Source organism: Carassius carassius, chromosome 8 (genome assembly GCF_963082965.1).
Source record: "Carassius carassius chromosome 8, fCarCar2.1, whole genome shotgun sequence".
In the NCBI taxonomy this organism is placed as follows: Eukaryota; Metazoa; Chordata; class Actinopteri; order Cypriniformes; family Cyprinidae; genus Carassius; species Carassius carassius.
Genome location: NC_081762.1, coordinates 15029191 through 15046538, shown reverse-complemented (window position 1 = coordinate 15046538; position 17348 = coordinate 15029191). Strand labels below are relative to the sequence as shown.

General features: G+C 35.9%; 1 pseudogene; it reads right to left on the bottom strand.

Moving 5' to 3' along the window:
- LOC132144874 (electrogenic aspartate/glutamate antiporter SLC25A13, mitochondrial-like) overlaps positions 1-16906 on the bottom strand; it is a 43079-nt pseudogene extending 26173 nt beyond the window's left edge.
- Between the last annotated feature and the right edge of the window lie 442 nt (positions 16907-17348).

Genomic DNA, 17348 nt, shown 5'->3' with positions numbered 1-17348 from the left:
ACCATAGTGTCCCAAACATAAGTGGACCAAGGCCCAGTTTATACCAATGACTATAATCTTTTAATAATTATAAGTTTATACTCAGAAGAGCTCTCTCCTCCAGAAGTGCAATCTTCTCAATGTCAACTAAACCAACATATCTGTAAAAAACCCAAAACATGGGCAGGCATAAATAAACAGTTAAACCTTTTTTCTGCCTTTTCAGAACACAACATCTCAAAGATGTTTAAGGAAACGTGGTATAGTGAACCCTCGCAAGTAAAAACCTCCAACATCTTGACTCAAAGTGAGGTAGGTAATTGCAGTATCACATTGCAAAGAAATAATAATGTCCAAAAACCAACTCCTGATCACCATTTGAGACCTACCCAGTAGTGTCATGAGTCAGTTCATAGGTCGTGGCATCTGACTCTTCAAAAAATGTTCATGTGATATCTTTGGTTTTGGAAAGAGGGGTTTAACTCACCATGATTACACCGCTCTATGGCTCAGAGCAGATATTTTGGAAATATACTTCCATACTCATTACTGTTCTGGTAAGAACTTTGCAGCAGTTACAGTAGTGTGGAAACATATGTGCTGCTACATGCTGCAGGAAAGTTAAAACAAGCTGGACCGTGTTCAAAACCTCCCGCTGTACAATAATAGGAAGAGTCATGTATCATCGACTATGCAATTGCCAGAACAAGACTCAGAATAGAGAGACCAGAAAACTTTTCATATATAATTACAGAAGAGTCAAACAATGCTGTTTTTAGATGGCGAGAGTGGCTAGAGGGCTCTGAAACACAGGCTGAGCTGAACTATGTTATGGCTGAGCCTCGAACCCTCCTCTTGATGGGGAGAGGCTCTCAGACGATGATTCAGCAGGGCCCTGTCGCCATGTTGACTCACCCTCTCGGCTCAGCTGGAACAGGATGTCCACTTCCATAGGGGTCACCTCACCTGGCCAAAATGATGAACTCCTCTGCAAAACAGGGAAAATACAGAATCATTTCATTACTGCTAAAAATTCATTTATAGTAATCAACAAGCTTGTTTTACAAAAATACACAGTGGCCTATTCCAAAGTTTGAAATCAGTTTTTTTTTTTTTTTAATTTATGCTTACTAAAATAAGTTTTACATTTGAATATATTTTAAAGTGTAATTTGTTCCTATGATGGCAAAGCTCAGTGTCACATGATCCTTTAGAAATCATTCTAACATGCTGATTTGTTGCTGATCAAAAACATTTCTTATTATTATCAATTTTGACAAAACGTTGTACGGATTAATTTTTTTCAAGGAAACATTTTGGCGGGATTATCTAATGAATAGAACGTTAGAAAGAACAGCACTCATTTGAAATAGAATTTTTTTATAGCAATGTAAAATGCTTTACTGTTAACTTTTAAATCAATTTAAAGCATTTTGTTGAATAAAACTATTAATTTCTTAAAAATATATAAACATAAACTTTCTAACTAGCGAATTTCGTTTAAAGGAATAGTTCACCCCAAAAAGGAACATTTTGTCATCATCTACACACCATTATGTTGTTCCAAACCTATACAAGTTTATTTTATATGTTTATTTTGAAGAACCAAACAGTTGTTGGTCCCCCATTGATTTCCACAGTTATGGAAAGAAATACTAAGGAAGTCAATGGGTACCATCAACTGTTTGATTACCAGTATTCTTCAAAATATCTTCTTTTATGTTCAACAGAAGACAGAAACTCATACTGGTTTGGAATGACATGAGGGTAAGTTAATGATGGCAAAATGTTCATTTTGGGATGAATTATTCCTTTAAGCAAAACTTTAAAATATATGACAATATAACTAAATAAAATATTAAATCAAATGGCATCTGCAAACAAATGATGCAAAACCTTTTCTCAGAACTTTCATCAGTCATTTTTGCAATTATTTTTATCCAGCTGGTAACAAGGTAATTTTCAGTTGATGCACTGTTGAGTCAGTGGGTGAATTATGTTTGAAAGTGAGCATTGCTGTGTCTCAGTCACTCAGAAGGGCAGAGCACTTGAAGTAAACACTCTGAAGTACGGTCAGACAGTACGGTCGCATACAGCCTTTATATCCCTGCCACTTTATTCTGAATTAGAAAGTTACATTGAAAACATTGGGGTACAATTCCCAATTATAGCTGTTACAATTATTTTATCATGTCAAACATTGCCTATTTGTGACTTAAATTCAATTCCAATTTCTGTGGTGTTTGTTAAACCGAAACAAAGAAAAAAAATGCTAATAATATTTTCTACAAGTAATTCTTAGGTGCACAACAACAGTTGAGGTAAGATCTCAAATTACCTCAAAATGCATGAATGCCGCTCAGAATCACGTGATCATAAACAGTAAAATTACTTCCTCAGTGGCCTTCACTAACAGCCTTGTAGAAGAGCTCTTAATGGAGTAAATCAGTTACATGCTTTCATTTAAAATGACCCTATATGTACAACACCTTGCGCCATCTTTTATTAAAATAAAAGTCACTTGATTTGAAGTTTTATTCATAGAGTATTACAAGCCAAATACATTTCAGTGTCACTGAGTAATCTCTACCGGATCACGTAGTAAATAATTAATTTAAATATTTAGTAAATCATATCAGTTGGTTGTGTAGGTTAAGTGCAGAGTGGTAATGAGCAGAAGGAACACAGGCCGGTTAACAGTGGGATTCCCTCTGCACTGGTATAGAGTGTCTAGCTTGAAAAAGGCAGCAAGTGTTCTTACACAGAGGCCTATTGAATGAAGGCCAGCTCAGCTTACCCCAGCCTTAAACACGCTGTGAAGTGTGAAGAACGCTCCAATCAAAGATCACGCAGGGCATCCGTCTCTTCAGCTCCCTCCAAAAACAAACACCAGCTACTGATAAGTGTGAGGAACATTCCGCCAAGAGCGTTCGACCTGCCAAAAATCATATTTGATTCTACAAAAACTTTGAGGTATCACAGCGGAAAAGTAACTTGCGGAAATCACACAGAAGTGATGAAATAAGTGAGATGAAATTCTACTTTAGAATGGCTAGAAAAGCAGTAAGATGATCCACATTAAATGTTTTTATACATTTGCAGGCTCTTTTTTTCAATCTGCGTCCTTTATGCGGGGTAGCAAACGATGGCTTTTGCAATGACGAAACTATGCTTCGGCGTTACTGCTCAAAACATACGGAACCAATCAGCTGTGAGTCAACAAGAGAAGTAGACATGGAAATACGCACGCACGGGTCCCAGCGGAGCCCGATGGCGACCTACAGCCTCTGTGGGAACAGCAGCGGTAAATGTAGTCTCCCCACCCCTGGCCCGGTCTCCACAGGGCTGATAGCATCGCAGGCTGGGTGTGTACAGCAAGAGTGTGTGTCCAAGACGCAGAGCTCCATTGCAGCCAGACTATGAGGGCTGTTTCACAGGTCAGCAGTTGGCCAGGTAGACAAAGACCAAGGGTTTCTTAAGGTTTTAGGGGCTTTGTTTTAAAAGCCCTCCTTGATGGGTTATTGACAGGTTTTTCAAAGTTATTTATCATCCTCTAATGAGCTAAACATGACTTATTACAACAGAAATATTACGCTTTTATTATGCAAAATTATTAAAAATATAGAAATAATGGAAATGAGTGTTAGTGAGTAAAAATCAGCAATTTAACATTTTTAATTATATATATATCATATATATATAAATGGAATTGGAAAAGAATAGGACAGGAACAAAAAACAGATTGGTTTTGAAAATGGAAAGAATTTGAGTAATATGCATTAAATACACACATTATATGAATATAGGATTTTAAAAAGTGCACAACAACATATGTAAGACATTTAACTGTTTGAAAAATGTGTGTGTGTGTGTGTGTGTGTGTGTGTGTGTGTGTGTGTGTGTGTGTGTGTTTGTGTTAAATTACACACATTCTAAAATACAAGTAATTATACTGCCCCAACAAACACAGAAAAGCAAACTTATAATCTCCAGCAATGCATTGTGGGTAATATTTTGTGTTTTTGGGGCACATAAAGTCAGCCTAATCTGGAGAGGCAGGAAAAAGTCAAAACAAGACAGGAATAAAACAAAAACATTACTAACCTTTTGTAACTTCCACATCTTTGCGGTTGCCTGCCAGGGTGGTGTAGATCTTCCTAATGAGCTCCATGTTGTTTAGCAGAGAGTTGAAGCCATTAAAGTAGGAAAAGCTGACCTGATGTGACGTACTGCCACCGGCCGCCTGCAAAACTGGCAGACGCACACACAGGCATTGGTAAGAAGACATCCTTTTATGAGGGACAGAGGTGATAAATAGCTGAGAATTCTATAGAGTGCCAAACATTAATCAAGCTAGAGTGCGCCGACATCTTTAGCACTTCCACCCCACAGAGCGCTAAATAAATACATGTGTTTCACAGAAAGGCACACTGGTAATTTCAGAGGGATTCAAGCTCGAGGGCCATTTCTAATTAAGCTGTTTTATGAGAAGAGGGACATATAAAGTGGAGAACTAACATGAGGTAAATCTTTAAATAGCATCTGGCAGAATGCTTGGTGTAAAAAGTTTGCCACTCTGATAGCAAAAGAAAATGGGGAAAATAAAAAGAAAACTAGCTAGTGACTAATTTCATTTATGCTGAAATAATAAGCATTTATGAAATGTAAAATCTTTCAATTATATCCAATGATTTCAGAGAATCCTGCTTGTATATTTTTCTTCAGGCCTAAGAGGGATTGGAAAGAAAAGCAAGAACAGATTGTCTCTCACTAGATGGCGCTGTGTGCTTTGCAGAAATGGTGGTGTCTACCTGAAGCCACAAAACAATCAGACCTGCTCTGAAGTTTCCTTAACCAAGATGTCTTTTGTAAAATCTCTGCATAAACCTGCCCATAAAAAGTATAAACCTTAATGGAGATGGGATGAAATGTTTACACCTCCTGTCTTGTTTTGCAAGGCATCTTAATGAAAGAATTGAGTGTATAGACTGGGTCTGACGAGCACATTGTCTTTAATTTATTTCTAATGGCCTCAAAATTGTGTGTTTACAAACAGCTCCTAGAATCCCAAGGTTTATGGGGCACAAACCGTGGAGAAAATGACAGACTCCACTGAGTGAGTATAAAACAGACCACTCACACATACACCAAGCAAATAAATATCTCCCAGTGGTTTATGTGAAACAAAGGTCTATCACAAAACTGTCATACAGTACAACTACTGGCTGAAATAGCTAAAACATAAATAAAAATAAACAAACTCAATGCAACTAAGCATTCCTCCACAAATGGTGTGAGCATGTGGGGTCTGATGGTCACCATTATGTCCCTGAAGTCCAGAGCAGCGACGGTGCCTGTCCTGGCCTTGTCTCTTTGTCTAAAAGCCTGTCTGGCTTGTTCTAGCTGCATCTCCAGCAACACAATACATGTCAATCAGAATTTACAGAATGGTGAATAGGAGCTATTTGTACTGAAAAAATAAAGCACACAGATATATTACATGCATGTGATTTTATGCATGTGATCCATTATGCACAGCTGGCCTCAATTATGTAAAAATGCTAATGTAAGTCATTTCTTTGAATGGTTAAAGCAGCTGCAGAATATATATATAAATATTAAATATAAAGACTATAAAAGTAAATATGATGATTAAATGAACCCTGTGCTAAATCAAAATATGTGAAAATATTTAGTCTAAAACATCAAAAAAGATTTATATGCATCAGTTAAAATACCATTTATTTTACTTAATCATAAATGCTATTTTATAATATTTGAAAATCAAAAATTCTATTGATTATTTTAAAAATATATATTATTTTATATGTAAAAAATATATTGTAAATTACAAAAGTATCAGTTCATACGCCCATGGTGTTTCAATGAAATAACTACTTTATGTGTTTGTTGTTATTTATTTTCAATTAATTTATTTGCTTTAAGACATCTGCTGGAAAGAAGTTTGGAAAGGAAACTCTCATTTTGCTGAATGCGCAACTCATCTGAAACGGCTGCAGGAGATGAGAATGACTTTCTTACACATCTCAGGCTTTTTAAGAGAGTCGTTTTTCTTCTTTCTTCATGCATAATTGAGCTACCGCTCCAAAACACTAGAAATATAGGTCTGCTGTGCGAATGGACGTGTCTTATAGAAGTAATGTCTGCTCACAAAACACTATTAGAGAAAATGTCAAAGCTTTGAATGTCACACTCCATGCTAACCTATTTCTGATATTATAGAAATGTCACTGTCCTAATAAAAATACAGCGATTACACAGTTACAGATTGTTGCCGGTAATTTCACTATTATTAACCTATTTTTCACATCAGCATTCTTACTTGAATATTTGCAAATCACATTAAAGCAAAGGCTGGAAAAACAAAGAAGCTGACTTCACATCTTACACTGTACTCTACATTCTGTGGTGCTTTTCGAAAACACACAAACAATGTTTTAAACGAGGAGGAAATGCCAGTAGCAGTGTAAATAAATAAAACAAGGGCAGAGGTAGAGCAAAATATTATCTGGCTACAGATTTTTCCCATCTTGCATTGTGCTGCTCCAGCCACAAGCATGTGGAATTGCATAATTGTGGATCTGAACCTTACAGTTTACAGTTAGTCTCTTAAAACCTTAAATTACTGCAACTGTGAGTGTTTCAAAAGCATGCTTTTTATTTAGGGAGGAGAAGAACTGAACCCCCGAAAGCCAATACTGAAACCACCAAGGCATTTATTGTGCCTTTAATTGTCTTTGGATTCAAATAAAAACATTTGATGAGCCACCTCTGTTTGGGTCAATTGTTTCAATTCAAGCGCTGGCATTAAAACTGCATTTAAACAGCTGCTTAAAAAATATCTGAGAAGTCTTAAAGATCTCATCATCTATTTTCAAGTAAAAAAAATTTGCAGGATCTTAGACCTTTGGCTGTGACTGTAATACCATTTCTGACAGCAAAGCCAGATTTCCGACATGTCATATTTGCAGGTGGTCATACTGACATGAAGTCAGTGTAGGAAAGCATCCATTCATAAAGGGAAGAAAATCTGAATCCACAGCTTTTTTCTCATACGTACGTGAAGCTGCTGGTTCATTTTTACAGTGCAGCGTGATATTGTTTCAGTGCTGTAGTGGATAAAATCGAACAGTTAACACCGACCGGATTTTCAAATCACTCCAAACGACCATAAAAAAGTTGCCAATTCAAAAAAAAAGAGAATAAATTAAACAGGAAATGTTTTTTTCATCGTTTTCAAGTTCCAAAAACAAAATTTATCCCGTCTTGGCCACAAACACAATATCAGCGTGTTTCTTGCAGTTTCCCAAAAACCCATCTGGTCCAAGTTAAGTTTAATATAAAAAGCTCATTCAGATATAGTGAGCGTAGATGCAAACTTGGCACAGCCGACCCCTCACACCCGCTCTGCCCACTCTCAGGTCTAGACGCTTTATAGGAAAATGTCTTGCACACCACAAATACAAAAGGAATACTGCTATTCTTCTTGCAGGAGAAAATCTTTACCTGTTTTAAGGGAATCGCTAGACTGCACTGAGGTTACGTCACCTAATGAGAAACAAATGCTGGCATAGGAATATAACTCCAGTGTTTCATTAATGACTAACTAGGTCAATATGCCTCGTTGTGCTGTGGGAAACGGTGCCCAGAACTGTGTGTCAATCTAGGCAAGACCAAGCACAAAATATACCAAACAAGACATTACATCGATCTGAGCTCTGCAGTGGTGAAGGAACGTATGTGACAGGGATCGTATGAAGAGAACGTGTTTGGGCGTATGTGGCGGGAAAGGTGGGGTGCAAGTGGATCTGAGAGAAATTAGACAGCAGTCATACCCACCAGCAGAAACTGAGTGAACTCCCCGTAGATAAGGTGTTTCTTCCTCTCGGCGCCAAAGTGGAGCTGAACAAATTCCGAGTTCCAGTTAAAGGGGATGTACTGGTGTATAGTGGTCTGACCGAAAACTTGTTTCACATCCTCTGAAATCAGAGATAAGCCTGACGTCAGAAATGTCATTGTTGAGGATTGAGTTACAAAACTATGCATTGTTAGATTTTAGTACTGCCAAAACAAGGGTCTAAAAGTACACCTCAAGTAAAAGAAATACAAGGCATCAAACTGATTTTTTAAACATGAAAATACACATAAAAATATTAATAAAAATCATTATGTAATTATTATATCAAATGAAGCACGTATATTTAAGATTTGGGACTTTTGTAAATTTTAGACATTGAAATTGACTCTTTATACAGAAATTCAAATGTTCTTGCTCTTGGATCATCTCAAATCATGATCCACAGATTTTACACAAAACTGTTCATCAAATAAAAAATAAGTTCATATTCATTAAATTAGAAAATAAAAGGCTAAACACAAGTGGCAAAATATGTCTTTGCAATGAAGATGAGAATAAAAGCAAAGAAAAATGGGGTTGAAGGTTTTGCAGAGAAGCATTCCATATGGAGCGCTGCAGTTCCAACAGGTTTTTCCCATTTATGGCAAATGATATACAATAAGCAGTCATTTAGCAGATGCTTTTTATATTGCATTACAACAGAGTTCCACTATGGAGCTACTCCAGACCTTTATTTTATCAGTGTTTATGTCAGCACTGCAAGTTTATTACCTCTAATTCACCTAACTGAAGTTGAAGGGGGGAGGGGGGCATTCATTAATTAAAACCTACATTTTCCAAACCCTTAAAAATATCCCTTCATAATATGACTTGCAATGACAGGGTTTATTAAATGGGGAAAAAAGGCTGTTTAATGTAACAGCAAGAGACCTTTAATGCTTTTAATGACATTAAGAGGGTTATAAATGGGAGTCTCCTGTTCACTTTAACACAGAGCGACATTTCATTTTCCTACCCTCTGTAGCGCATCACAATAAAGTGACTTTGACATGACCATAATCTTAGTCAGAAGTTATTTGCTATTTATGTTGACGTGATTGCTGCAGTTGAAAAACAGGTGTATGAGACAAATACTGCCTATATGTTCTCATTACAGCTCAACACAGATGCACCACTGACTACATGAACAACAAGGGACCTTTTGAGGATTGCACAGAAACATCACCTCTAAATAACAGAGTCATTTCAATACAACTTATGCATATGCATTATTCCCTATTGACTAAAACAGGTTGATGAAAGTCTCTTTCTCTCCACCTAGGCACTTTGAGTAGTGCATTTGAAATGAGCTGATCTGACAGGTCTCACCTACAAAAGGCAAATTAGACTATTTAAGTCAATCAGGGAAATTTAACACATGAGATAAACACATGCATTCTTCTTGTGCCAAGTTCTTTTGCATGAAGCAACTTCTCATATGAAGCAACTTCTCATATTATTGGTGTATTACTATCCTTTGTTCTTAGTCTCGTCTGGAAGCAGATAACCACAATGAATGTAAAGTGGAAGACTATGCTGATGTCTACTAAGGATTGTTTAAAATGACTTGCATTTTGAATATCTCTGGCAGTGGATGAATAAACCTGATTAATAGTTTTACCTTGACTGATTCTGTAGTATTTCGCTAAGTGACAGGAATCTGTCGGTCTTAGCAAGCATTCAGATTAGACTACTTAAGATTAACCCTTTGTTTTGAGGCCAGTGGCTGAACATAAGGTGTTTTGGAATTATACTTGATAGCCTCACTGATTTAGACATTAAGCTGGTCTGATTAGCCTACAATTTAGGCCAAAACAATGATATTCATGTAATGGAATTTAAAATTAATTTCTATGCTTGAAATTCTTGTGAATTTCAAATAAAAAAAAGCAAATAAAAAAAGCACAACAAAAGAACAAGAGAAAGCAAAGCAAAGAAAAATAAACCATACAAACAAAAACAAGACAAAAATCAAAGAAAAAACAAAAAAGCAAATCATAGAAAAACAAAACAAAAAAGCAAAGCAAAACAAAACACACACACAAAAAACAAGACAAAACGCAAAGCAAAGAAAAACAGAAAGTGAAGTGCCTAATAAGGCTTTGAGTGATTTAGCCTTTATAAATCATGGCAACTCATACATTTTACATTTACTATTATACAGCTTTTCTGCCAAGTAATAGAGTTAATTCTCATAACTGTAGCCTGTTTGACATTGTCAAACAACACAACAACTAGACCCATTTACGGTGGTGGTCCGTAACGGAGTAGCTTTACTTCGTTACTGTATTTAAGTACTTTTTTCAAGTATCTGTAATTTACTGGAGTTTTATTTTGAGTAACTTTTACTTTTAATTCACTACATTCCAGAGCATAAGATTGTTCTTTTTACTTCACTACATTTCATAAAACATATCGTTACATAATATCACATGCTCCGACACGCAGAAGCGATGTCTGATTCAAGAACTAAATTATTCTTTTCAATGAACCTTTTAAATCGGTTTGCAAATCGCACCAAACAATCTGTTTACGAACTAGAATTTGACCAGGGGTGTTTTTACACCACAGACAAGGTTTGAGAAGGAAAAAATCATTATGAATGTTGATGTTCTGCAAAACAACACACTTTAAAATACTTCTTTTTTCCTGGTGAAAATCAGATGGTCAGCTATGTTTTCTCTCAGGTACATCGCAATGTAAGCTTCACAGTGAACATTACTCTCGTCAACATAGTCCATATATGCAATAAAAATATACCTTGACTCCATATAGTTGTTATTTTGGGAAAATCCCAGGTATTTTGAGCAGTAGGATTATAAAAAATATGTGCTAATATAAAATTTAATTAAGTAGCCCATATAAAATTGCTTAATCTATCTTTCGGTACTTTTTTTTACTTAAAGGGTTAGTTCGCCCAATTTGAACAAGTTAACAGCTTAAGTCATTTGCGGATTAATGCGTATTGGAGACCCGAACCGTTTAAAACGATTCAGTTCGATTTGGTGAACTGGTTCAAAAAGATCCGGTTACATCGAATGATTCGTTCGCTAACCGGATATCACAAACTGCTTTGTTTTGAACTCTCTCTCACAACAGATCCGGAAGAGAAGACAATGCTGAATAAAGTCGTAGTTTTTGCTATTTTTGGACCAAAATGTATTTTCGATGCTTCAAAAAATTCTAACCGACCCTCTGATGTCACATGGACTACTTTGTTGATGTTTTTCTTACCTTTCTGGACATGGACAGTAGACCGTACACACAGCTTCAATGGAGGGACTGAGAGCTCTCGGACTAAATCTAAAATATCTTAAACTGTGTTCCCAAGATAAATGGAGGTCTTACTGGTTTGGTATGACATGAGGGTGAGTTATTAATGACATAATTTAGATTTTTGGGTGAACTATCCCTTTATGTACATAAACAATCGAGTACTTTTGTACTTTCAGTAAAATTGAAACTTGTTATACTTGATTTGTGTACTTCGTCCACCACTGAATTTATACGAGTGCAATCACAGGTGGGCATTTCTAAACATTTTACAATGGCTTGAAACAAAGCTCATCCAATCAGAATATTGAGCTGGAACTCTGTTTTATGAAGAGTGTTATACACTCACCAAAAGTGGCAATTCCATTTCCAGTTTTGTCAAAGAGCTGGAAGGCAACCATGAGGAGAGCATCCGGAGTGCACAGCACCGACTCAAAAGCCAGAAACTCCTGGAAGGAGATCAACCTGATGGAGACAAACAGACTTACAGTCTACATATTGTGGACACTTCACTCCACCAGCATGGCATTACATTATTGAATGATGAGAGGGTATCACTCACTGATTACTGCTTCTCGTCGCCAAACAAAAAAAGGTAGCACATATTTTCATTGTGAACACTTGACACTTGAGTGATTTGTTCAACTGTAATTATCAGCCTAAAATTATGATGTTCAAAACATCTAAACACACAGTCCAGCTTCGATTCTAGGCCCAGAGATTAAGTGAATGACAAAACAATTTGATATAACAGGCTATTCAATGATCCCAATCTTGATTGAAGTGCTTCCAATTTGACTGTCAAATGTCATTACCTTACGGAAAATGGGACCAGTTCTATAAGGCCCTCAGGATGGGAAGTCAGTAAAAAATGTGATTGCAACAAGTCATGCTGCAGTACATTAAGGAAATGTTTAGGAAGTACTAACCTAAATTTATAGTCAAAAAATTTTAATATTTTATTTAAAATATATTTCTATACAAATTATATATGAAATGCAATAGAAATTGTATCTCTGTATGGATTTCTATACAAAAAAAATTTTTTTTCTCAATGAAGAGTTGAACCAGAGTAAAAGAAAATGGTTTGCTATTTATTAGGTGTACCCTAACTTTTTCTGCATATTTTGAGAAAGGGTTAGGAAGCCTTGTTATATTTCCACTATTATTAAATATATCAATTTTAAGATTATTTCATTAGTTCCTACATGTGTGCTCGTTTTACAGTAAGGATAAACAGGTGCTTTTGTTCCAAAAATATTCAAGTAAACCTGCAGAAGGATTAAAACATTTCTATCAATAAAGGGGAACAGCACTACTTCTGCAAATGACTAAAAGTTTGAATCATAATGGAGAGCATGACATTTGCCGAACATGAGAAAACACAAACATGCACACTACCGCACACATACACACGTATCTACCTCATCAAATAAGCAATTTCAGCATTCATAGGAAACCCTGGGGACCATGCAATCTAGTCTTTATTTAAGCACAGTTCAAAGTTGCCTTAACTCCATTATGAATTTCACAAATGGATACAGCAATTACTCGAGGTCACTGCATTGAGCAGTCCCAATGCATGCATCTCTTATTTATTTCAATTTCCAGGGAGCAATGATTACATTTTCGTGGCCACTCTAATTAATTTTGTTACTGATGAAATTTAAAGGAACTGAGAATTTACGCGCTTCCAGAATGCCAAATCAGCCACATTGTGGAGTCAAGAGTAATTGTTTTATTAACTAAGCTGACAGTAGGAAAACAGGAGCCTGCTGTTTCAGAGTGGGTGGAGAGCTACAAAGGCGATCCCTGGGCCCAGGCGTCGATGATTGAAAACAAAAAGCAATGAGAAATGATACAGATGCTGCTGCTTTTACTAAAAGAAAAGTCTACTAAAACTCAGCAAGTGATTAAAATGCATCTCCGACACCAGAAACCATTGGAAGGATATGATGGACTTCTAATCACCAGATGGTATTGCTTTCATTTCCGATCAGCTTGATGGTCACTGTAATTGATTTTGGGAGCGTATCTGCATTAAATACCCTCCTATCAACATACACAAAAATGAGTTGTGCATGTAGTTTTCCCAGCACTCTGCCAGATGTGAGGCTTATGATGGTTGATTAGCAGTTCCTTAACTACTAGAGAACAATTACGCTGGTACACAAACACGCCAAGATGCCGTAGCCATGAAAAACAAACTAAACTGAAGCTCAAGTAATAAGGCCAGTGCGAAACATCTTCCAACCATCAACTAAAATGGCACAGAACCAGAAGGGTAACATGGTGAATGCAAAAACTTTTCTCATATATGATACTGAAATGGTTTAATAATATGGGCAGTTCATGTGAAACTGTGTTTTTTCTGAACTCAAACTGGAAAACCTTTTCAAATACACCAACATTCAGTTTGGGGTCAGTAGCTTTTTATTATTATTATTATTTTTATTTAGCAAGGGCAAGTTAAACTGATCAAAAGTGATTTTTTTTCCTAAAATAAATGCTGTTCTGTTCAACTTTGAATTCTTCAAAAAATCCTGAAAAACTGCTTCACATTTCCCACAAAAATATTAAGCAGCACAACTGTTTCAAACACTGATAATAAGAAAAATTAATAATTACACACCAAATCGCATTAAGATTGGAGTAACGGTTGCTGAAAATCCAGCTTTGCCATTACAGGAATACATTTCATTTTTAAATATATTAATATAGAAAACTGTTATTTTAAATTGCAATAATATTTCACAATATTACAGTTTTTATTGTATTTTTCATTAATAGATGCATACTTGGTAGGCATAAAAGAGCCATTTCAAATTGTTTTAAACTCTTGATCTTACACTGCAATCATCAAAACTCTGGAGAGAGACATATAAACCAATAAATGTGTTGTTTATTTTTCATAGATCTGTAATATTATGTTGCTATCAATGTGTTATGCTAATCACACTAGGCATACATTTTACAAATCATTTCCCAATATCTCCCAGCGGGTGCCACGCACCTTTAAATTGTGTTGTTTCTCAAAGAGAAAGGTGCTGGTAAACACTGTCCTTAGCAGAAACACTATTTACAGACTTATTATTTCAGTGGTTTAGCGTAGTAGCTTTTATCCGTGACAGGTGAAGAGAGAGCACCTTCAATAAGCTCTGGCCCTGTCATTGTCACTGACAGACGTGGATGCAGAGGGACGCAGGCTGGTTTAGCTTTCCCTGAGTGCATGCCTCAGACCAGCCTGAAACCACATGGGCACGGACTGCCATTTTCTCAGCATGCGCTCTTTACAAAGTTTTAACCCCCAAGAGGCTACGGAGTTTCACACTTGAGGAGTTTTTCCATCAGAAATGGAGAGGGGAGAAAAGATAGAGGGAGAGAAGGAGAGAATGTCTGGCAGATCTTTGAATCAGCAGGGAAGTCTACATGTGTTGAATGAATGATTCAGAACCGTTGGCAGGATGCCGCTCAAACAGGGCTGAGTGAATAAAGGAGAAGTGATTCAGTGCCTGATGGATGTCACCATATCACTTGATTTATTCCAGCTCAGGAGGAGGTAGAAAATGCATCATGCTGTTTGCATCCATCTCATGAAACAGAGATAACCTGTGAATCATCTCAATCAGATGAAAACCTCGGTTGTAAAACATGGCGTGTTCAGAAAAAAAAGAAATGCACCCACACAAACAGTTTTTTTGTTTTTTTGTTTTACGATTTTGAATACATTTCAACATTATAACGAACTTCATTTGTACATACATTTATTTTTAAAAATATGAAGCGCTGTGAGGGCTTCACTCCATCCTAATTCTGGGACGAAGGCCTCAAAAATGAACGTTTCTTCATTTGCAACATTCCACAGTCCTGACGGCATGAAGGTCCCGACCACAGCCGCTACTACGACCAAACCTCAGAAATCCATATATATCCAGATTTTTATTTAACTAGTTCAGTAACCTACATGCATTGTGAGAATAACATTAAAAAAAGATCAACCAAAAAGTCAATGCTTACCAACATACTCTATGAATTTTTTTTCCATAATCTTGATTAAATCAAACAACGCTCCTATTTTTTTTTACTCAAAGCCTTGCAAATAAATAAAAAATTATGTTCAGAAAGAGAGCTCGAGCCATGATTCCATAATAGTTATCCGTTAATAGCTGAGATGCAGCAATTTATCCATCCTCAAAGTCGCACAAAGCATGAGAGCTGAATGGCACAGGCAATTACAGTGCATGTGCACCTCTCCTGGTCTATGGCAGCCCTAATAATGTGTGCCGCATGACCACATGCACTCAGCGCAGAACGCGGCCCAGCTGGTTGCCGTGGTAACGCACAATCTTTTTGGACTTACGCTTGCGTATCATTGGCCATCATTATGTATCATTAAAAGCATACATATTAATGCAAAAAGGGGTTGAGCCGTGCTGCCTGAATGGAGCAGCACCTGAACAAAGTGTGGCGTGTTAAGATGTCTGACCCTTCATCCTAATGCAGGATTAAAAGCGGAAGATACCGCGGCATAATCCACATCCATTTCATAGCAAAGGCTTTGTTTATGAATCAAATGAACTATAAGCTGTAATTTACACAAGTTGTGAATTATTAATGAAAAACACAAATTCACGTTGTGTGTTGGTTATTGTCATTTAAAAACTGGAGAAATAAACAGTATTATTTAGGAGGCATTTTTGTTTTGTTTTTTGGTAGCACAGTTTGATTTGTTTCCAAACTATAACCTGCTAAAGGCTCAAGTGTGACATAAAAATTTTACAGCAGCAATAGAAATAAATACTAACCCATCTTTGGTGTGGTCCACAACACCTGCTAGTAAACCCGTGGCCTCCTTGGTAAGCTGTCTGTCTGTTTGTGAGTGAAGACACAAAGTCCTCTAGGGACATGAAGTGCTCTCTATTTTTCTCCACAATGGCAAACTGTGAAGGGAAAAAACTGGGCTAATATCATATATGTTGAGGCCACTCCAGTACAGAATAGATATAGAGAATAAAATACTTTGTTATGTGTTTGTTCACAAAATATCTGATTAAAATAAAATGTGATACATGTTATACAATAAACCAGCAAACTCAAAGCAGTCATTGAAACAGTTACTTAATACAGTGATTGTACAATGCATAATTTCATGATTATTAAGAAAGTATGGCAAAATACACCCCAATATCGCATCGTCACAAATATTCCAAATTAATATAATCAAAGAAAAATGACCTTCATAGTTAAAGGCAACATGGAAAAACATTTTACTATCATTCAGAAGGTACTTTCTACTCTTTATGGCAGGAAAGAATCTTTCCTAAGGAAAGAATAAGGTTGATTATTGAAAGAAATATTAAGCGTGTGTTAGTTCCTTGCTGTTATATTAATTTAAGATGCTACTTAAAATATGTTATTCATGCAAAGTTCTTCTTGTGCATTTAAGAAACTCTGCTTCATATTATATTTATGTGAACTTACTATGAGCTCCATACAGTGCTAGATGCATTTTTAAATGAATCCTCAGGTTTTCTTTCTGTAATGAGAAATTTATTAAAGGGTTACATCAGATAGAAGTATATGTCATTAACACCAGTGCTAAGATTTTGGGCTACAGCTCCGATCACTTTATTTCCAGACTTTCAGGGGAGATAAGCGATGACATACCTTCAAGAAAATGGACTTGAGCTCTGCTGGATCAGCCCTCTTTATCATTACCTGTAGAGACAAACACATTGTGAACTACATTCATAATGAATCTACATATATGTATGTATGTATGTATATATGTATATATATATATATATATATATATATATATATATATATATATATATATATATATATATATATATATATATAAATAAAAAATATATATATATAAATATATATATATATATATATATATATATGTGTGTGTGTGTGTGTATATAGGCCTATATATATATATATATATATATATATATATGTATACATATATTTATAAATACACATCAGGTCTGGTGCAATCATTTAACATTATTTTAGGATTGAGGTTTTTTATAATGACATTCCAGTGGTAACATTCATCATATTATATGTACTAAGTGATATTATTATTAAAAACATCTTTGTAAGGAACCCAAGCAAGCACTTGTAATGTCAAGCTCAACTTCAGCTCACTTCAAGAATGTTTAGC